The sequence below is a fragment of the Ischnura elegans genome, chromosome 2 (genome assembly GCF_921293095.1).
Source record: "Ischnura elegans chromosome 2, ioIscEleg1.1, whole genome shotgun sequence".
In the NCBI taxonomy this organism is placed as follows: domain Eukaryota; kingdom Metazoa; phylum Arthropoda; class Insecta; order Odonata; family Coenagrionidae; genus Ischnura; species Ischnura elegans.
The window spans coordinates 143,334,331-143,358,317 of record NC_060247.1 but is presented as its reverse complement, the minus strand read 5'-3'; positions in this window follow the sequence as shown (position 1 = coordinate 143,358,317).

Genomic DNA, 23,987 nt, shown 5'->3' with positions numbered 1-23,987 from the left:
GGAGGAAGGGTCTCCTAGTAGTCGGTTGCACTCTGATATGTAGTCGCTGGTGTCAAGTACAACGACCGTGGAACCTTTGTCGGCCGAGGTAATCACTATGTTAGGGTTTTTTTGGAGTTTCCTGATGGCGGCGGACTCCGAGGGGGAGAGGTTTGGCGGCGGGTGGAGAGAGCGTAGGAAAGATTCACTGCACAAACTCTCTTCCCTATGCATTTCACATTTCCGAGATGGCCTTTCCCTCCCCCTGCATCTCTCACCCCACCCACAGGCCCCCCCTCCACTCATAGGTGTCAAACCAGACCTGGCCACACTTTTTAAACTCCCCCCTCCACCCCCACCTCCGCTGCGACCCACAGCAGCCCCGGAGCGCTCAACCCGGCCTCCTCGGCGCGATCCTTTGCCAATTGACCCTAACGACCGGGACTCAGTGGAACCCACCGACCAGCAAGTGGTAAAGCTTTCTTCCGCTAAGCTCAGCCCCGCCGAGGTTTCTATCCTCAACCGCGGACTCCCTTTCTCCCCAACGCCTAGGATTAACCCCACTACTCTTCTCACGGACATTTTGCATTTTTGTCGAAACCTTCGGTGGAAGGTTTTCTGGAATTCCCACATGAGACAACAGGCGCCGGAGGGTGTTCACAATGCCCTCTTCAAATTCCGCTCCCCGTCCTCTCACCAGCCCAAACATCTTCCTCCCCACCACCCGCTTGAAATTTTCATCAACTGTCTCCTCTCTAGGGCTTCGAGTGAATCTTTCCTACGCTCTCTCCACCCGCCGCCAAACCTCTCCCCCTCGGAGTCCGCCGCCATCAGGAAACTCCAAAAAAACCCTAACATAGTGATTACCTCGGCCGACAAAGGTTCCACGGTCGTTGTACTTGACACCAGCGACTACATATCAGAGTGCAACCGACTACTAGGAGACCCTTCCTCCTACTCCCCTCTCTCATCAGATCCTACCTCTGATTTTCACACAGAATTGAATGCCCTACTAAAAACAAATGCTCCCTCTGAGGGCCTAAGCCAGTCAGACATTTCTCTTCTCTTACCAGCTCACCCCACTTCGCCATCTTTCTACATCCTTCCAAAAATTCATAAAACTAATAACCCTGGCCGCCCCATAGTTTCCTCTCGAAACTCTCCTACGGAGCGAATATCGGCCTTCGTTGATTTCTATCTCCAACCCTTCGTTCAGTCCCTTCCATCATACATCAAAGATTCTCATGACTTCCTTTCTAAACTCAACTCCATTTCCCTCCCCCCCAATCAGCCCATTATCATGGCCATATTGATGTAACCTCACTTTACACTTCAATCCCTCATTCTGAGGGACTCGCTGCTCTCCGCCACTATCTTTCATTACGACTCACTCCTCAAAACCCTAGCACTGACTTCCTTCTTGATCTTTCCCATTTCATTCTCACCCACAATGCCTTCTCTTTTAACAATAACTACTATCTGCAAATATCTGGCTGCGCCATGGGAAGTAGGTTTAGCCCTTCTTATGCAAATCTTTTCCTTGGCCTGTTTGAAGAAAATTTCCTCACTGATTACCCTCTAAAACCTCTTCTTTGGCTCAGATACATAGATGACATTTTCATTCTCTGGCCTCATGACATCGACTCTCTCAATACCTTTGTTTCTTCACTTAACGCTTCTGCCTCAGTCTCTTTCACCTCTTCCATCTCCAAAACCAATATCACCTTCTTAGATGTGGACATACACCTTTCAGATAATAACAAATTCAAAACATCGGTTCACATCAAAGCTACCAACAAACAACAATACCTTCACTACAGCAGTTGCCATCCACCACACACCAAACGTTCCATCCCTTATTCCCTCTCTGTCCGGGGACACAGAATCTGTAATAACCCCGAAGACCTTCAAAAATTCCTCTCCAAACTCCACACCTCTCTTCTTCACCGCGGCTACCCCGAAAAACTCTTGTTGAACAAAATAAGAAAAAAACCGGCTATTCACAATAAACCCCGCGCAGACAAACATTGCTCTCCTTCTCTGCTCACAACCTACTTTCCTGGTGCTCATTTGCTACAAAATATATTGAAGGACCTGTACCCCATCCTTTCCAAACACAAGTCCACCTCTCAGATTTTCCCTTCCACTCCTCGGATAACATTTAAGAGACCGCCGAATTTAAACACCATATTTAAAGCCACCCGCCCTCTCCAAAAGTCGCAGTCAGTCACTATCTCCACACCCTCACCTTGCAATCGTCCCAGGTGTAAAACCTGCAAGATATTCTCTCCACCCCCTGCCTCTTTTCTCCCCAAGCTTAAATTCCTACCGATTTTCCCCTCCACTACTTGTACTTCCACCAACATCATTTACCTTCCTCACTGTAATTTCTGCCCTGCTTTCTATATTGGCCAATGCACTACCCCTCTCTATCTCAGAATTAACAATCATCGCGCCTCCTGTTGTCCGTCTTCCCCCCACTCCTCTCTACCAGTTCCTACACATTGTCTTTCACATGATTCCATTTTCAATCAATGCTACAAAGTATCCATTATTGCCTCCCTCCCTCCCACCGACTCCGCCCTCAACCTCCACACCCTCGAATTGGCTTGCATTTGGCACTTTCAAGCCAATAGCTTTCCAGGTCTGAACGTCGCATCCTAACCCCTATTCCTAACTCCCCCTCCCCATACACCTCTCCCCTTTACCCCTCTTCTCCCTCTTCCAACCCTCTCCTTTCCTCACCATTCATACTTCAGCTGACGAAGAAGCCTGAAGTGCTTCGATAGCTTCGACGAGTTTATTTATTCAATGTGAGTGTTTCTTTTTTGTGTCTCTGTGTTTATCGATATTAACTTGAACTATTTATATTACGTGCCACGTGCATATCATATTTTCCAAAACATTGTATATATATATATATATTGTGACGGAACACGACATCACATATAGGGTAGGAAGGAGATCGAGCAAAGGAATGATCACGCCAGAGAAATCATTCTTTAACATATTACACATATATTTTCACCTTAAAAAAAACACACAAAAAATACCCTGATGATAATGATTACAATGAAACAATAGATTTTTACCCTCCAAAAACACACAAAAAATACCCTGATGATGATGATTACAATGAAACAATATATTTTACTTTCCAAAAACACACAAAAAATACCCTGATGAAAATGATACTACTTTTCTTCAACGAACAGTACTTGAAAATTAAAACTAATTGAATCTTGAATGACAGTGAGAGATTATTGCAAATGAGTTCAGAAAAGACACAGAAATACTGGTGTGAGTGTGTACCTTTCCTTTCATCCTTGTGTCCTCGTCCATTCCTTCCCTTGGTGAGTGGTGAGCTGCCCCAGTGCCATCTATTGGTTACTCTCGTGGGCCACAGCAAAGGGAGTTTTCTGTGTATAAACCCCCGCCGAAATCATGGTAAACCTAAGCGTCCTGGTAGCGCAACTGGTAGAGCACCTGGCCGGCAACCAGGAGGATCTGGGTTCGAGTCCCAGTCAGGCCGCATTTTTACCCTCTGATTTCTGGCTTTTTTCCACCTACCACTGCACCGTTGTCCTCGTCCTTTTTCTATTCCATGTTCCTTTCCCTTTCTTTTCTTAACTAAAATTTCAGAGGTAAGGAAAGAAAGGAATGGGAACAAGGAATAGAAAAAGGACGAGGACTTAGTAGTACAGTCCAATTTACGTACCGATTCGAATTATCAAGCTTGATGGAGATGACATTACAGCCAAGTATAACAAAACATTTTTTACACTCTCCATTTGCTCAAGTTGAGGTGTATTTGGATCAAAAATCAATTCCACCTCCAAGTAACATTTATCCGTACAAGGAATAATTAGGGACGTATCTGTATTATAGGCAAAGATATCACATGCGAGAAAGTCCTGATGGAGCGATTCTCGAAGGATTGAGAACTTGAAGAACTTCATCGTCGAAAGAATTGAGAATATCAAGTGATTTCATATACCTACCTGCCGACACTGCATGTACATTATACATGGGTCAAATTCAAAGCGAATCCTGCAATCAAGAAAAATTCCTGCTTATTTGTATGGAATTGCGAATAAAGTCAGATCCCGCGATCAAATGAGCCTTACGTCGGCCGTAAACAACTTTAAAGTGAATGCAATGGACACAACTCTTTGCGTAAGGACAGTTTGAGTAAATCCTACCACAATAATTGTTGGCAGCAAAGCAAAGAGAAAGGAACACCGCGAAGAGGCTTCGAGATGAAAGTGCTCATTTGATGAACTATTAAGAGCAAAATAATGGTCAATATTTTCAGCGGATAGTTACCGAGACGCTGCATACTGGGTTTCGTCATAAAAAGCATTTACTAAGAATCCACTCAACTTTCATGAGCTCAATGAAACCAGTTTATCCCCCTCTGTCTTATGCTCTCAGATACCATCAAAGCCACCACAGGCTGACTTCGCGCAAAAGAAACTCTACGTAATGGGCAATCACTCATTATTCAGTGGTTAGCTGATTCATCTCTTGGGTGAGGGAAATTCGTCAACTCGCGATAGTTAACGGAATGGATATTGTTTAACAGCTTTCGAAGATTTTAATTTTTCCTGGTGAATTATATTCATGATTATTCTTGGGCTCTGCATAAGGTTAAGCCACAACCACAAGTGCCTCCTAGGATTTATGCGTGGCCCAAATTTTATAAGGAAGGAACATCGTTGAGGCCGATTGTCAGTGCAATTAACTCTCCCACGCATCATATCGCCTCAATTAACCTGGATCCGCCCAAAATATTTTTTTTGAGATTAATAATTCATATTCTAGGGAAATGGTAAGGGTCTCATTTTTAATACATTCTGAGAATATTACGTTGATCGGTTATGTAGTTTCCGAGATACAGGCTGTGACATAAATGTCACATTGGGCGGATCTGTTGTCTTTTGGTGCAACGTAATATTTCCCCAGAAAAAGCAAATATTTTTCGCATTTGAGCTGCACTGTTCATTTAAATTATAAAAAACACTAGAAAAACATATTATTAATTGCGTACAGTATTTTCAAGCTTTTGTTTAAATTTAAAGTAAATTGTTTTAAAATTTAACAATAATTTTCAGAGTTCCATTGCCCGCGATTCATAAATTTTCGATGTAAATTGTGATGTTTTAAGATGTTCAAATTTTCTAGATTTTTTCAATGTTATTTCACAAATGTGGGGTATATTTAAATTTATAATGTTTATATTATAAACTTGTCAAATACATATCAAGAAAAATTATTTTAAATTTATGTAAAGTTTTCGGCAGGAGTGTTATGAAATTACAGAACCTTGAATTGACACCAATGGATTTGTTGTTAAATAATATTTTTACATGGCTAATTAGTAAAACAGTTGAAAATGCATTTCTCAATTTTGGAAAATGCATAGAATAAATATACATGTTTCAAAAATATTTTCACAGCACATAAGAGAGTAATACAGTATAAAATTGAATGAAATTTGAATCAATTTGTTTCAAATAAACTAAAGATTGATTTAGAGTTCAATGCCGGCGTATACGTACCATTTCGAGTGGTAAGTAGTAAAGCAATATTTGTTCTTATTACATGCATCGCATGCAGTACATTTGACGGAGGCGCAATGTTCTCCAGCACGGCGACGCCATCTTTTGTTACAGTAAAATAGAGACTAATTGATCATTAGCATCGTAACATATTTCACTGTCTGCCTCTGTTGAAAATGAAGTAGTACGGCGGCTATACTTGGCTTTTCATCGATGTATGGTCAGTTATGTTCGTACTATTACACGCCTAATTGTGTCTGCAAAGGACCTAATTTCGCTTGTGAACAGATTGTGAACAGCTTCAGATCGTGAACAGCTAAATCCAAAAGCCAAGGAAAAATATTCCACCACCAAAACTGATTGTCTTCCACCGAATGAATTTCATGCAAGGATGGATACCAAAATACACAATCATACTCCTGCCAAAAGAGAGTTTTCTCAGTGAGAAAAATCCCCCTGAAACGTTCTTTCAATTTAGAGATCTACGGCATGGCTCCCACAATTTGTCTATTATGTCGGGCATCGTATTGTCTGCACAGTGAACGTATTTACTTATCACAAGGAACCTATTCCTTTTGCTTGGATACGGCAGGCATTGAGTTTTAAACATCCCCAGAATCTTCCCAGGAGCATCGCTTGGATGGAACCTTGTTACAACCCCATAACAGTAAAATTCCTATGAATATTTTCATCTCCTCTATACTGATACTAGGAGATGAAAAAACAATAAACGTAGTATAATTATCTGTTTCTGCTGTGAGAAACAAAATGTCATCCGAAAAAAACCATTTCAAAAATTTCTACGCATGATTTTTCCCTCAATCCAGGAAGATCTGTTTCGGGAATAACCTATATCTTACAAAAAGATCTTCCCGTCGCCAATTGACTGCTTCTGTTTTTAATTTTCTCTGTTGAAGAAGTGATTTACGCTTCGTTGACCTCGAATCCTTTGCCTTACGTGTAACTGGTACCGAAATTCTTCCGGACTTCTCTTGAAATTCATTAGTATTATCATTATCAAGCTGCAAAACAGGCTCCACTCTTGCCCGAAGTTGTCTTCCCGTTAAATTTTCCACAAGTCCATCAGTCAGGTTATCTGCAATGTCCTCATCAGTAACAATTGCTGCTTCTGATGGCTCAAGGTATATTGATTACGCTTCGTCAAAGTCTTCGTTTTCCGGAAGCTATTTGGCTTCACACAGTGTAATATCTCTGAGCTATCGATATCCCAATTAATAAAAATTTTAATTCAAAAGTAATTACCGGAATAAAAGTTAATAAATGCAAATTTATCGATTAATTGATAAATAATAAATATTTTGGCGGGAATACGAAGGAAAAACGTTGAAAATGCAATAAATTCTAACTAGAGCATAAAATTCGAAACTTTGGAGATTTGCATAGGGATCCGCCCAATGTGACATTTATGTCACAGTAACATTTATCAGAGTATTTTACAGAAATGGAGAGCAATACCAAACATATTAATGTATTATTAATAATATTGTATCATTATATTGATACGTACCAAAAATTGTCGCTGTAGCGCATATAGTTAACGAAAAAATTAAATATTTACACAAAGCGAACGTCCATTTTTAGTGTCTAGGGAAGGCACCTAAGTACCAGGGGTACTTAAAGGATACGTCTTCACTCTAACTTGACAATTCTTACCTTGCATTGAAGCACTTAGCTTCCTTTTTCTAATAAGGTATAAAACACAACAATTTACCTTGCCCGAACGATGCAAGAGCCATTACAGTGGAGCGATACAGGGTGTGACATTTTTGTTACATTGGGCGGATCCAGATTAAGGCTCCGATTGGTAAGGGCGAAAGATCCCATCGGGCTGAAGACACCAGGGGTTTATCAGATTCCTTGTGGATGCGGCACAATATATGAGGGGGAGACAGGCCGAACGATTGAGCCGAGGCTGGAAGGAATTTCAGATTAGCGCAACCAGAAGAGTCAGCGGTGGTGGAACACAGCATTAATGAAGACCATGCCATTAGATATGGAGAGATGCAAAAACTCTATGCCACTCACGACGTGACGCTAGTGGGACCGCATAATTAAGGAAGCCACAGAGATCCGCCTCAATACCAAAAAAATTCAATCGCCATGCTAACTATCATCTAAGCAATACTTGGGCACCTGTATTCAATTGCATAAAAAAGATAATAAAAGGACGTTAATTATTTCAAAAGACCATCAGCCAATCGCACGACACCTGAGCCTTATTGTTGTAATCGCCAAACGGTCAATTCGGTTCAGTGTGAAATTGGACATTCAGAGAGACCTTGTGGCGAATGGTGGACCAGTCGTTTTCCGAATCGTCGCCCAATGCGACTGAATTAACCTGATGTAAAACCCGGAGGGCATTCCTGAGCTTTTGACATAATTGCTGATCTCTCGGCTAACATAGAGTTTTCTTGGAATCAAATAAATCGAGGCAGCCTAAGGCTAGAGCGGTTTGAAGTAGCTTCAGAGGAAACTGTGACGTTATAATTAATCCAGAGTTTGACATAATTCTCAAAATTGAAAGAAATAGATTCTCATTGTGGATTTCGGGAATTACATACCAGTGGTATTGACATAATATTTTTACGCGTCGGAGTACCATCCGTTATTTCTTTTTTATCGACATAACCATATGTACCATAATAACCTTTGAATAGCCGCAAGGGTTTTATTGATCAACAGCCACAAAGAGATACAATAACTAAGCAAACTGAAACAATATATGCACCTAAATTAAAATAAAAATGATTTTTAATCGATTGAAAACTCTTTTTTTTTGTCGTTTCGCCATTTTAGGGATTGATGGGATGTTTGGTTGCCATGGTGCATCAACAGATCTCTATTATTACCTGCTAAAGTCCTGCGGAGTGAAGTAAACTCATCCAGTCGTGTGTAAATTTATAAAAATTCTCAAGGTAATATCATCTATATAGTTTTAATATTCTATAATAATAATTTCGTTCGGTGTGCATGTGGCGATCCTATTGCATGCTGCATGTTGGTGATTGGTCACCCCCTGCCAAACACCCTAGAGGAGGCTCGAAGGGTATTATGTAGATGTAGATGAATATATTTTATTTACCGATTTATGGGTTATTTTATTTTTTAAAAGTGTACTTCGCTTGCAAAAAGCAAAAAATGATGCAAAAATTAAGGCAAAGAAACAGGCAAGACGATTGATTGTTAACTATAGGCAATGGAATATCTCCAATAAGTTCACCTCATTTCATTTGATAGTTAAAAGACAAAAAAGTATTCATTAACTAAAATTAATGTTATGTGTTTGCACAATGAAGCCAGGTGACCTCAAGCGGCAATGAACGTGATGCGCGCCTAGCTTAGACATGCACTCGATAGTTTTCACGGCTGAATCCATGATTAGGGGATGCTCGTCGTTGCTTTGAAAGGGCCGTTTCGGTGACTAGCATACAGCGAAAATATTGACAGAAAACGCTGTTTGGAGCACTACCACCATCGGAAAATTCGTTCAGCAACGCCACCCAGTCGCTTGCGCCGAATAAATCAATACTAGGCGTCCAGGTGAGCGCCTTTGCAAAACGAAAGAACTTTACATGCAATATGCCTTTAAGCACTGATTGAGTTCATTCGCCAAGAAATATCGGGAGGTCAGTGCCCAAGAAACAATAGAATTAATCACGAATTGTAGGAAGGGATGATTCCCTCAGGACGTTCCCTTATCGAGTTCCAGGAGAGGATGAAGACGGGAGGTGAGTGAAGGGGCGAAAGAGAGGACAGAACACGCACGCACTACACCTCACACTCACTCACCTCGCACATATCCTCTGAGGCGCCTTCGCAAGCACCCATGGCTTGCGAAGTTTTCACTTGCACCAGTAACCCACTCGCACCAGCAAAAGGCGATGCAAATACAAAAGCGCTCACGCTGCAATGAACGAGAGCGCTACCCCAGGTTCACCTTTTGGGGGCGCGCTAAAACAATGTTGGGATTTTTGTAAACCCATATTTGGAAGATCGATTTGGTGGAAAATGAGATGGTATGCAGGGACTGAGCGTTCCCACGACAGTTAGACCACTGTTTTTCAAATTCAGTGCTACGTTCAAGGCCGTAACGGAATTATCACCATTAATTACGCAGAAACCCAACGTTTCGAATGCAGCTTGACGGAGGCGTTCCTCCAATCTCGCATTCGCAATCCAATCTTCGCCATCGGCAGTGAACCACATCGTCAGCATCGGAGTTCTCCCTAAAGTTGTCTTTATCACTATCGGATTCCATACCATTCACATCATTACTCAACAGCGGATATGAACCTTCGCCACTGCATTTTGCCGCACGTCTAATTTCTTTATCGAATAAGAAGTGCCTAGAAATGTACAGGAGCTGTTTGTAGACATATTGTAACTCACATTGAAAATTACGGTTACAATAACAACTCAATGTAGACGTTAAATAACTCTTACCTTTTCTTCAAAGTTGAGAAGAAAGGATGCAGACAAATGCACACCAACTCACCGTCAATCCTGAAAATCAATGAAGAAATCTAAGAATACGGAAACAGAATTATTTTCTACCTAACAGGTAGATGCTTACGTGGATTAAAAGAGACTTTTACCATGAATGCCTACTAAAAAAACTACTAAATGTTAAATAAAATGCTCAAAAAGCCGCAAAAAGTTAAGAAATGGAAAGAACTGCAGGCACCAAACACATCCTCTCGCACGCCCGACAGCATTGGCACTCACTCACACACAATCACACGTAGCCAATAAAACACACAGGCTAAAACTACGGGGAGAAAAAGCTCAAGAAGAGCGGGTCAAGATGTTTCATAGCAAAGTTATTGTGTGTATTCGCGATTCCAGCCCGGAAGACGCCAACTACCGGCGAAAAATGTAAGCAGCGTGATGGTGATGGAGTGGACTGTTTACTTGTAATTCATATGCCAAATATAGGCTGCGTAGTGCCTTATAGTAATCCCTGACGCCCATTGGCTTCTTTCCTGACAATCATCCCTCTTTAATAGATCTTTCGATTATCTCGCATTTCTGTGATACCTCCAAAACTGTATGTTTTATGTAACTCTTAACTGTAACGTAACTGAATTTTCTGTTCTCACAACTCAGCCTCTCACGTATTCGAACTTCGCTTGCAGTCATTTCCATTATTTCTTCTCGGAAATTAACTGTAATAACCTCTTAATAAGTCTCAAGTATTTATATATTAATTCCTTTCATTCCATCTTCTTTATTTTACTGTCGTCGTACATTTCATATGTATCCTATATTTCATTCAAGAGGAAAATGATCGGCAAGGTGACTGTCTCTCGGCGTTATGGACGCGTTTTTTGGTGGAAATTCTTCCTCAAGAAATATTATTTAGGGAGAATGTGTCCTCAAAGCTAGGCGTAGGTATAGTTCCTGTTGGCGCTAAGGTGAAGAGAGAGGATCGTGATCCAAAACACATTCATTGTATTTTGATATCCTAATTGGAGACATGGTGCAGTGAGTTAAGTTGAAACAGTTCATTAGATTAATAAATTTTCTTACTTGATAACATTCTTCGTTTGAGAACTCAGTGTCAACTTCACCTCATAAAATCAAAGATTCCTTATAGTTTTCAGCACTTAATCAAGCAGGATCATTAAATTATCTTCATTAAAGTTAATGTCCCCATCTGGAGTGTGATACAAGCAGATGACAACAACATATAAATAAATAAACTTAACAATCGAAATACCAAAAAGTAGATCAAATCGAAATACCAGAAGTAGCTTCCCACAGATTAACCAAGTGATATTACTAGTTGACTCTCCTTTACGGCATTCATATCATATTCTTTGGAGCTCCTCAGAGTATATGATATTTGAAGTAGAAATCATTTATATAAGTACCTAGTTAAAATATTTTTCATTTGTTACCCAGACGGCACAGGAAGTTTTCGTACCTAAATACGAGGGTGGACAATCAAGATACAAAAATCGCGCTTAGGAAGTTACTTAGAAGGTTTTGTTTCTTTATTTCCTTTAATGACGAAAAAAGATGCAAGAGGACTGGCAAATTCATATGCATCGATAAAATTGTATCTCATCGATAAAACTGTATTCGGTCTGGGACTATTTTCTTTCGCGGGTGGTGCCATCTGGTGCCATCGTGCCATATCCTCCTAGAAAGATCACATGCCTTCAAAAGCCGTTGGAAATGGCATGGTTTACGTCAGTCTCACCACATTTCAGGGATTTTTGTGGTTAAGTTTGTGAAAAATAGAGTGTCTGGTAATGGTGAAGTTTCCCTTATTCTTTAATTTCAATCTCTGGGCTTCAGAAACGTGTTTGTGAGATATTTTCGTTAAAAATGCCTTCCGTGTGTGTAATGTCGGGATGTAATGGAAACTCCGGGACATGGCTCAAGTTTTTAGCTTTCCAAAAGATCCTGAGTTGAAGAAGAAGTGCATTTGGGCGATAAGTAGAAAACATTTCACCCCTACGAAAAACTGTGAGGTATGTACTCTTTCTCGCTGTAATTATTTGGATATAATTTTAAGTTAGAAGTGGCTTCGGGATGTTGATGCATCAACATCCCGAACTATTCAGTACTGAAGTACTATAGTACTATTCAGTACTAAAAATGGTGATTCAAAATATTGTAGCAGCAATTCTTTTGAAAATTCTTGCATTTTAGTTGTCTTTTTTGTATTAATTCATTCGGTAAACGTGTGGTTAAAGGAGAAACTAGGAATAAGCTGCCAAGTTTATAGGATCGAATATTGCTTCTTAGCTTGCCCTATGGTGTATAACACGTCGGCTTTCATCATTTCAAATTATCTTATGCTATAGTTTAAAACAATAAAAATATCAGGCATACAAATATTTACTATATTTACGAGCCTATAGTAATTTGATTTCTCATGCAGAAATACCAAAAATTGGAAATGATTTGACCTAATAAGTTACATGGTATTTTATTATTTATTAATTTTAGGTGTGTGAGCTTCACATCGCACCTTGTGATATCAGAAAATAATCTGTGGCCTTGGACGAGAAGACGAGGAGAAAATTCTTGCTGAATTGAAGGTACCCAGATTGGAGGAAGGTACCATTGCTTCACTGTTACCTGTCGCCAAGAAGACAGACATTGTGGCAGAAGTGACATATTTGTGGATTTGGATTTGATTTGTGCAAGTTGGTGCAGTCATAGTGGACGTTCATCGGAGAAAGTATTGACGATAGTTTGTATGTATCGACCAGTCCTCTTTTAAATAATTTTCTATTCGAAAGAGAATAAGAGTAATTGTTTCGCTAAATTAGATGTGGGATAGAAGAGAAAATTGGAAATAAATATTGTGGTTGACAATAGAAAATACATAATATATGTATTGTATTTCTGTGGGTTTTTTCTTTCCTGCCTCTTTAAAATTTCTTGCGGTGGTGACTTCATGCAAAGTAAGTATAAAATCGGAGGTGTGATCTACGAGATAACATGTTTTATTTTACAAGTGTTTATGCTGGTGATTTGGCAGGACTTTCATATTTTTAATAGGTTGATACATTTACTGCAGTGACCTAGGGACTTTTACTCATACCAAATAATTTTTCAAATACTTAAGCGCCTGATATGGGTAAGTTTTAGTAGCTGAGACTGAACTATACGTTAATTTTTGCTTGCATTTTGATGAATTCGATCATACTAATAGCAGATGTGTCAGCAATCCTGTTTCATCGGCAATTTTTATTTAAAAATTTTATTTCGTCAGGCTTTAGGGTAAGCTTTTTAATGCTCGTGGGCTATGTGATGTCTTATTTAGTGTCAAAATTAATAAGAATTTACTCTCATTAACATCTCAAGGTTTCCAAGTAAGAACGAGCCACTTAACAATGCTGGATGCTGGGGGTGCGTGAATTAGCCGTGAGAATCTCATTTTTCGCAGAGTTATTTAAGTGGCCGAGTAAGTTTTGTAAGTTCTCAATGGGTAAATAATACTATATCATGAATTCTAATTACCATGAAAAACTCACAACCGACAAAAACTTTGTCGGTCGTGAGTCTTTCATGGTAATTAGAATTCATGATACGGTGTTATTTACCTATTGAGAACTTACAATTCATATTGATTCGTATCAAGGTTCTCGCTACGGTCGGTAGCTATCGATTGTGTTGCGTTCGATACATTTTTCGATCGTGCGAGTTACGATATATCTAATTTCGACCTAATCGATTGAGATTAGCCTGAGAGCCGTGTTCCTGCGCGCTTCGTATCCAATCGTACGTGTTTAGTAGCGGACATTCACATGCTGCGTACGCGCTTCGTCGACAGGCCGCGAACGGAAAATATCCATTGACGAAAAGCGACGGAGCGGCATAGTATCCCCTTAGTCAATGGGTACTATGTACATACGAATTAGATACTGAGGGTTCTGTGCCGTCTGGGTACTCTCCCTACTATGAGAGCAAAATAATAAACACCACCTTTGATGATAATAATGTATCTTATTGTAACCATACGTCATGTACCATTTGGTTGGCTATGCTTCTTATATATGCTCCTATTTCCTTGCTCCTTTTGCCTAGAGAAAGCTTCTCAGTATCAATAGGTACTCATATAGTTCTGATAGTTGTTCTGTAGACAATCTAATGATAGGTGTGTGTTGGTTAACATACTCTCAAATGATGACTTGAAGTCAGGTCTATTCTTATAAGGCCAGCTAAATGCCTTAACATTATGTCTTTTTGATGAGAAGTGCTTATCTATAAGTCTCCAATGAAGAGGAAGGTGGATTAGAGAGGTTAAATCAGGTAGAAGTGCAATATGGATATGGTGGCTGAATAAGGCAATGCAATCATTTCTTTCAATTGCACCTTCTCCTTCATCACTCCCTCCACTTATAGCTTATTTTACCTCTCCACCTAGAGATTTTTTGGTTTTTCTCCAGTAATTAATAACTAAACATCCACTTGGCATGCTTAAGTACAGACCTGACCTAATGGTATCATGCAGTTCCTGTACTTGTGAGTAACCATTCCAGCCCACTTAATTCTTTCTTACTTCCTACTCATTGACCCCTTTCCCTAAAAAAATACTCAAATTAGACTCAACCTAAACGATTTTACTTTCAAATGTTGACTAAGAAATTTTGACTTGATGCTTCCTATCATTGGTGGTGAAAACAAGTTTCAAGTGGGGATGGCAATAAAGTATTTAGAGAGAGTTTACTGTTAGAGAGGGGTCTGAGAAGTACAGAATTTTTCTGATTATTGGTGGGCAATCCTTATCCCTAATTCCTACAAATGCTTCACAGAGGAAAAGCCCTCTTTTAAAATGATGTACTGCAATTGGTAAATTAGAATGCATGAAGTTTATATGAGTGTTGACTATTAAGGAAGAATTAAGTTATGGGTTTTCTACTCAGATCAGGGATGTAAACTTGGGAGGAAAGAAAAAACATTTGTGGTACACTACATAGAAAAGTGGCAGGTGGATAACATAAAGGACTTTGAAGTCAATATAAAATAGGTTCAGTTAGCAAGCTGGTTCATAAATACAAAGCCATTGAAGTCAACAACAGTGAGGACATTAAAATCATAGTTCAATGATGGGCATAATCATCAAACAAGTGATTTCTTAGGAGGAGCAATGATAAAATGTTTATGAAGCAAGGTTCAGTTGGCATACAGGTTCATAAATACAAGGCCATTGAAGTCAGCAACAGTGAAGAAATTAAAATCATAGTTCAATCATGGGCCCAATCATCAAACAAGTGATTTCTTAGGAGGAGTAATGATAAAATGTTTATGAAATAAGGTTCAGATAGAAAGCAGGTTCATAAATACAAGGCCATTGAAGTCAACAACAGTGAGGAAATTAAAATCATAGTTCAATCATGGACCCAATCATCAAACAAGTGATTTCTTTGGAGGAGCAATGATGAAATGTTTATGAAGTAAGGTTCAGTTGGCATGCAGGTTCATAAATACAAGGCCATTAAAGTCAGCAACAGTGAGGAAATTAAAATCATAGTTCAATCAAGGGCCCAATCATCAAACAAGTGATTTCTTTGGAGGAGCAATGATAAAATGTTTATGAAGCAAGGTTCAGTTGGCATGCAGGTTCATAAATACAAGGCCATTGAAGTCAACAACAGTGAGGAAATTAAAAGCATAGTTCAGTCATGGGCATAATCATCAAACAAGTGATTTCTTAGGAGGAGCAATGATAAAATGTTTATGAAGTAAGGTTCAGTTGGCATGCAGGTTCATAAATACAAGGCCATTGAAGTCAGCAACAGTGAGGAAATTAAAAGCATAGTTCAATCAAGGGCCCAATCATCAAACAAGTGATTTCTTTGGAGGAGCAATGATAAAATGTTTATGAAGCAAGGTTCAGTTGGCATGCAGGTTCATAAATACAAGGCCATTGAAGTCAACAACAGTGAGGAAATTAAAAGCATAGTTCAGTCATGGGCATAATCATCAAACAAGTGATTTCTTAGGAGGAGCAATGATAAAATGTTTATGAAGTAAGGTTCAGTTGGCATGCAGGTTCATAAATACAAGGCCATTGAAGTCAGCAACAGTGAGGAAATTAAAATCATAGTTCAATCAAGGGCCCAATCATCAAACAAGTGATTTCTTTGGAGGAGCAATGATAAAATGTTTATGAAGCAAGGTTCAGTTGGCATGCAGGTTCATAAATACAAGGCCATTGAAGTCAACAACAGTGAGGAAATTAAAAGCATAGTTCAGTCATGGGCATAATCATCAAACAAGTGATTTCTTAGGAGGAGCAATGATAAAATGTTTATTAAGTAATGTTGAGTTAGCATGCAGTTTCATAATTACAAAGCCATTGCAGTAAAAATAAGAGAGGACATTAATAGCACAGTTAAACTATGGGTATAATAAGAGGAAGTTTTATTGAGAAACCTGTTTCAAAAAAGGAATCTGAAGGGAATGTATGGGAACGGAGTTCATATTTCAGAGTTCGATAAGACCACCGAATAACATTGAGAAACGCTTAATTTCTCCTCGTCGTCGTTTTCCTCGGTGGGACCATCGACTGGTAAGTGTTTTCCATGACGCTTTACAAGTTGAAAATTACGATAGAGCTCTAAAATGAAGTTAATAATGAACCAACGGAATAGATAAATGTGCACCAATGTAATGGAGAGCGGATCTAAAAACGATATATATTGAATGAAAAAGAGCACTACATACGGAAAATCCTCTGTACTGTGACGTGCAAATACGATACTTAATAACTCGATAGATATTAAGGAAAAATATAACAGATGATGGAGCAAAATAGCCATATTTAGGTCGTTGCGATCTAATCTATCAACATACTTTATCACCACTGCGTCCGCCATCTTTGAAAATTACGTCACCGACGCTAGCGCCGCTAGTGGTGATTTGAGTCGCCAATAGCACTATTTCGGCCTCCACGAGGCCCTTTTCAACGTGGGGGTGGGGGAGGCGGGGGGGAACGGTTAGTAACCGTTGAAGAAATGTAGCTGGATAAGGAGGGGTGGGGTTCAAGGGTGAGTGGGGGTGGTGTGTGGAAAAATCCATCGACGGAAGGAAAAGAAACAGCAGGTTGTTGAACAGCTATTTCAAAAGAGTGAAAAGGCACGAATTAGGGACAGGTCCCGCGTCACTGTTTAGTAACTTCCCTTTCTTTAAAAAAATAATAATGTTGGAAAGAGTGCCGTTGTTTTCTTTTTCTACTGTGAAATTAATGGTTGGAATAAGGCTGTTGAGATTTGTTAAGAAGTCATCTATATTGCGCTTTTTGGTGTCAAAAATGGCAAATATGTCGTCAGCATAACGCAAATAGATACGAGGAAAGTATGAGAATTTTTCTTTGGCAGCATTTTCAAAATAAGTCATGAAGATGTTGGCAAGGAAAGGTGATAAGGAGTTCCCCATCGCTGTTCCGAAATCCTTCTTGTTGTATTTTCCTTGGTATGAGAAATAATTCTGATCCATGACCAAATGTGTTTATCTGACGTATTCATGTTATTTTCATCCACTCTTTCATCGCGGTCGTAAATGCCTCATTGCACTCTTTCCACTCTTCCTACCCAATCTCATATAATATGGCTGGGATAGAGAAACAGGTACTTGGGACATTTTTACGACACATGATTAATGAAGTTAACCACAATGACTTCCACCACAACCGCACTTCGAAATTCGCTGGATGATGCTGGATAGTTGGCTTCCGTGGCTACGGCTAATCCTGACTTATCGGGTCTTCTTCCGCGTCGTTTGGAAATTGAAAACTGCACTTTCCTCTTTGCTCCCTTGGGTCCAATCGTTCCGATGGACCTGCTGTTTCCGCCCCGGGCCGTTCGCGCCCTCACCCATTGGCAGATGAGCTGATTGCGTCACGATCTCATAGTGAAGGAGTCGATGCTTTTCCACTCGGCCTCGCGTGGGTCGTAGCTTTGAAGAGCGATCACTTCCTTCCATCAAAAGCTCACTCTGAACGCGTGAATGAAAACCAACTCATTTCAAATGGAGCGATCAGAAGAAGAAGAATGAATCGCAACGTATCCGTTCCATCCTTTCAATGCATTTCGGTTTGGGGTCGGAGACCGCGTTGGCCAAGAGGAGCAGAACCATACAAATATACGCCTTTGATCGGTGGAGCACTTAAATAATAATTCAAGTGGAATTTTTTCAAGACATTATGCCAATCGGTGAGATGAATCAACGGGAAGTATTTACTCAATCGAATAAACAATGATTTGGAAGGTGGGTGCATGAGCGTTAGAGGCTTACTGAGTGAGCAGAGCGGTAGGTTGATAATCTAAGTCTCCCGGAATCGAATCCTGCGTGAAGCCTTGGGACAGGCACGAACAAAATCTGCCGAGGGCTAGGGAAAGGTTTTGACGCCTAAAATCATGAGGAAACGTCTAGACGTTTGAATAGGAGGGAACACTCAAAATTAAAAATTGGTTTTCGTTATTTAAAACCAAAAAGATACGAATGAAAATAACACACGCCAAATTTTAGAGCTCAAATTCGATTTTTAACCGAGTTAAGTAGCTTTGAAAGTCCGCTAGGAGCTTCGGCCACGCCCACGGCGCGAAACGTATTTCCATTGGCTGACGCCGCGTGACGTGTGAACCTCATGAATGTCGCGAGAGTAATGCTTGAAGAAGCCGTAAACACACTGCGTTCGTGGAAATAGTGGCCTAAAGTTTATCGACATGGCGAAACACAATGTTAATTTTGTTCTGGCAGATACCAGAAGTGTACTGACATTATTAACACGGACTCTGGACAATTTTTTGTCTAAAAAATAATCATTTCATTGAAATGAAACTTCTTAAGATGAAATTTTTACACTTTTGAAAGAGACAGTAATCACGGCAATTATCGTGGATGTTTTAATTTGTGGACTTACCATCATATTATCCTTTACTTATTACTGGTTTTTAGTTTCCAGATGTAAATTGTGAAATAAATGAACAAATGTGCTATAGTTATAGCTGTTTTCTTGCCCTCTGAAGGGAGGAAATTCGGATTTATCTCCTTTTCTTTTAGAATTGACATTCAGATTTCGTTGGAACAGCATTTTTCAAAGCAGAGGTCTCGCTTTTGTCCACCTATGCTCCTGATAAATGTTTAAGTCAGTTTTGTACCATGAAAAATGGTAAACTATTGTTATCAAAATGAAAGAGTAACTCAGAGATGAGGATTTTTACATGAAAATATCCGTAAGTTCACTTATATTTACATCAGAGTTGCACGTACAGTCACTTTCAAAAGTTTTAGGACAAAGTTTGTGGCACCACTTCTGCTTCTCAAGGAAATTTAGTATCCTATACTCCTTTCGTAGTTATCTGCTGCACTCCGCTGACATTCCGCTTGTGATTATATACATGCACACAAAGGGACAAATTATTTTATACTGCAAATTTATCATTCCGCTTCTATTTATATAGGGTGTAATGATTATTTCGTGAGCATTTACTGCATACTTGCACCGGTTTTTACTTTTAGTGGTTAAAGTAATTATTATATGATTTTTGTCATGTGACGGGTCGCCGTGGCGGTGACCTAGTGAGCAACGCTTTGAGCTCGGGTAGTGAAGATTGAGGGGTCGGGACTGTCTCTCATAATTTCTTCAGCTCCTTTCCCTACTTATTAACAGATTTTTTATAATCGCTTTTTTGATGCATTTGATATTATGCTTTTTTTATTGCCGATGCGAATTTTTAAAATTAAGAGAAAAATGGTGGATAAAATCCTGGCGTTATCATGAACGTACAGTTTAAGTCTGGCGAAAGGAGTCACACATTATAATTTATTATTTGTCAATTATTCTTTTTCGATTAATGATAGTTCAAACTATTTGCTAGTATTCATTCAGTAAGTATTTGCCTCCAGTTTCTCTGTTTTGTTGTAAGATTTGCAAAGTTATCCGTGTTTATTATTTATTACTGTTTGTTCTTCTATTTATAGACCTGGCGGCACCGGGAGTCAAATGTGCTTATTTCTGTTTATCGTGAGTAAATCGATATCATAGTGTTCCTGGAGTACAAATTTGAGGTTATCATGTATTAGTTTTTACTATTTGGCACGTAACTAGGTTAGCGTCGAAGACCCTTTCCGTTGCAGTGGTTGGCTTTTAATGCGCAAGATAGAAACAAAGAGTGAACACGAGGGCAAATACGCAGTAAATGCACACGAAATAATCATTATATCCAACATAAATTGAAGCAGAATGATATATTTGCAATTAAAAAGTAAAATTTCCCGTTGAGTGCGTATATATTTAAGCACCTACGAAATATTTGCGATTTGTGGTCAAAGACAACAAAAGGAGTAATGGAAACTAAATCTCTTTGAGAACCAGAAGAGATTTACATTAAAATGGCCCTCACACATTCTAAAACAGCCTATTTCTGAAGGAATATGCAGTCTCCGTGCCGCGTCGCACCACCGCCTTCCCCGGTATGGGTCGTTTGCCACCACAAAAAATACTTTTCTGGCGTTTAACGAGAGGTAAATCTCGGCACACAATAATATACATAAGGTTTCCTACCACTCATTTAAACTTCTCCGTTTTAGCTAGTATTTACTTATATTCGAAATAACGTATACGACAATGCACTCCTTATGCAAGCAATGCGGACAGCATAAGGTTCACACGTCATCAACATGGCGTCGCCCGAGAAATACGTTTTTGGCGCGGAATTCAAGTTGAAACTTCAGACTGCTCTAGGGGCGAAATTATTCTGCGCTCAATGGTAAAATTTGGTGAGAGCCTTTCTTACACCCAATGCTTTATAAATCAGACAAAATATTTAGTAGTGTAATCCCTTCTATTGGTGAGGCTAGAGCTCGCGACAGACGCGTATGCGGTGATGTCCAACCTCACTAATCCAAACCAATCTTCGGATTGAACACTTTATGAGTTCAAGGATTTGCCGACTCCTTTTGCACTCTTAACGAGACATAGTAGTCATTTAAAGCTTAATCTTCCGCCTTGAAAATATCAGGGTATTTAAAGTAGACTCTTTTTAAGACTTTTACTTTTATCAAATATGACGATATTTCCGCGGCGTTTCCTTACATATATTTATTGAGCCATGGGCAAAAGTTGGCATTAGTAGGTCTGCAGTGTACTCCCTGTTTCACTCCAGTGTTTCAAAACTAAAACGCCAGTTTTAAAGGAGTAATACCACTGTTTGGGAGAGTGTGATTTGCCTGTCTTTAGGTGCGAAGTGCAACACCTATACAGCGGCTAATCCGCTTCATTGCTTCCGAATTCAAAAGGTCCACCGCGCCAATCTGTCAAGAGTAATCGAATCAATTCTTAAATGTATTTACCTTAAAAGCGAGGGAGCCGAGGATTGAGCGGCACAGGACAGCGTTCTTCCCGATTAACGCGTCCATAAACTTTCGTCCCCCGCCTTGGTGAGCAAAAAGCGCCCCGCGGCCCCCTGTGTCCCCCCAACAAGGCTCTCACGAAACTATATACTACACATATGTACGTACCATTTAATAGCAAAAGACACATATCGAAGGCTAAATATTTGCCTTACAATTTATTAAAGCAATGGTTGACTGTTTATGGTGGGATAAAAGGATTAAGTAACCAACCCATCACTTGCCATGCTCTTCCTGCTGTATGTTCTGACAAATACTCTTCATCTGGGAAAATATCCGGCCTCTCTTGCTCCAACTTATTACTCGTCTTCTCTTCCTCCTATCTCACGTGACCAGTAACTTTCCCATAGCATGGAATTGGGGCATTCCTCGCTCCTCTCGTCTTCTTCAACTATTTGATCTACACGTTTCTCACTCTTTAAAAAGTGTTATTTCCTTGCACTCACCTCAAGTGTTTCGTTTTTGTCTCCTCCACTGCCTACCCTTATCCTCCAACTAACCCTAATTTTAGTCATATTTAAGTATACCGGGACTAGCCACGGTGATAACTTTTACGGAGTCACCCGCAAATGCACAAATAGTGCGAAAAATCCACAAAGGAAAAATCATTCACCTTGACCGGGATCCCGGTCGAGGCGAATGATTTTTCCTCTGTGGATTTTTCGCACTAATTTTAGTCGTCTGTAGCCTTTTCTCAAATTCATTTCTAAGACTCAATTCTGATACGTTGTAATCCCAAACAGTGCCCAGAGTCTGCACAGACAACCACGACAATTTCGGACAGTGTTCCGTCAGCGAGGGGATGAAGGGAGCGTCCGTCAGGGGGGCCGTTTTGTCACCCCACCGAGGATTTTTAACCGAGTTTCACGCCTGTTTCACACATAAACTCGGGAGACGTGCGCACGATCTATTTTCAATCTTCTCTTCTTTGGCGACGCGGTGACCGTGAGGGACGCGTGGTGATCGCCTCAGCGACCAATCCGCTCCCTCGCCCCGGACCAAAATAAACACGGAACATGGTGTTGGCCAGTGGGAACAGCCAGCAAAGCGAGTAAATGGCCCCCGTCGCCTGCAAGACGTAGGGAGATTTCGCAGCGCATGCCAGCGTTGAAAATAATCATTCAATCACAACGAAATGGTCGATCGAATCTGGCGATGCCGTACTGATTGTAAAAAGTGCCCAATACAGTAGCAAGTGAGATGAACTAAAGGTAAAGCTGCAGCGAATACTTCGCTGCATTTTCGAGAGCCCTTTAAATAATCAACCACGGAGGAACACTATTAAAGCTAGAGGAATGCTGTTTTCTATCTACAAACAATTATTCGCGCATGATTTGTCTTTTCTAATCTTAGGGGAAGGATAGGTAAACTTTGTCTGCTCCCTTTGATATAAGCGAGAAATCAAATTAATGGCGTCAAGGTAGCTGTAGGTACAGTTTTGCCACTGAGTTAAATCAAGGGACTATCACTGCGATTCCATGAGTCGGATCGAAACAATTGGGTTTATTAGACCTGAATATGCGCCCATCCCAGCGGGTGCATCGATGGCTCATGGACATCTCTCCAAGAATTCGTGCTTACGCTGGCATCGTCTATGATTGGAGGAAAATGACTTCTTCAGTCAGGACAAATATATATAAGTCAAGGAAAATAATAGCGTAGGCAAAAGTTAATGATAGAAAAAAATCAATTATTTACATATGAAACTGTAAAGCACACGTTTAAAGTGAAAATAATTGAAGAAATCAACGACTCGATTCAAAAATGGTCACCGCGTACATTGCCAACATAATTTCCATAATTGCCACTAAAAGCAAGCAATAGTGTAAAATTTCAAGCCGATCCGACGACAAGAAGTGGGTTAAGAGTCAATTACTAGATTCTAGAGACGAAGAAAAAAATCAGACGAAGCACGTTAAGCGTAATAAAAATATCATCAGGAGACTAATTTTTGAGCGGAAACACTGTAATGTTTAAACAAAAGCTTACATAAAAATTTAATCATTGCAAATACATATAAAATAATTTTAAATTCGGAATTATCGGTTAAAAACCTTGGAAGTCAATCTTAAATTAAATATATATTAATAATCATGACAGCGTAATTGATATTGATCAGTTTTTCATGCATTGTGTTGAGATTTCAGTGCTTTGGCGGTTCTAAGAATGGATTCAACGATATTTATGGAGTTAATTCCCATTTTTTCGAAAGAGTGAGTGCGACCACGTTGATCAGTGAGATGAGAAATGCTAAGGCGAGGGAGTGATCTGAAATAAGTCATGGGTCACGCACAGAATTCAAGCAGAATGCCTAACAATGTAAGTATTTTGAATGGAAAGCCGACCCTTCCTGTGTAAGTGTGAACCTAAAGTTTCTAGGTACCATGACTGCACCTATCGAAGAAATGGCAGTGAAAACACGTGAAATGATTGTGTGTTAGTGCGAATTACGTATTCAAGAACTGTAAACCCAACTATTCTTCCGTACTCCGTATTGGCCGGAAATTTAAGCATCGCAAAAATTCTGTATTTATTGCATTTACTGAC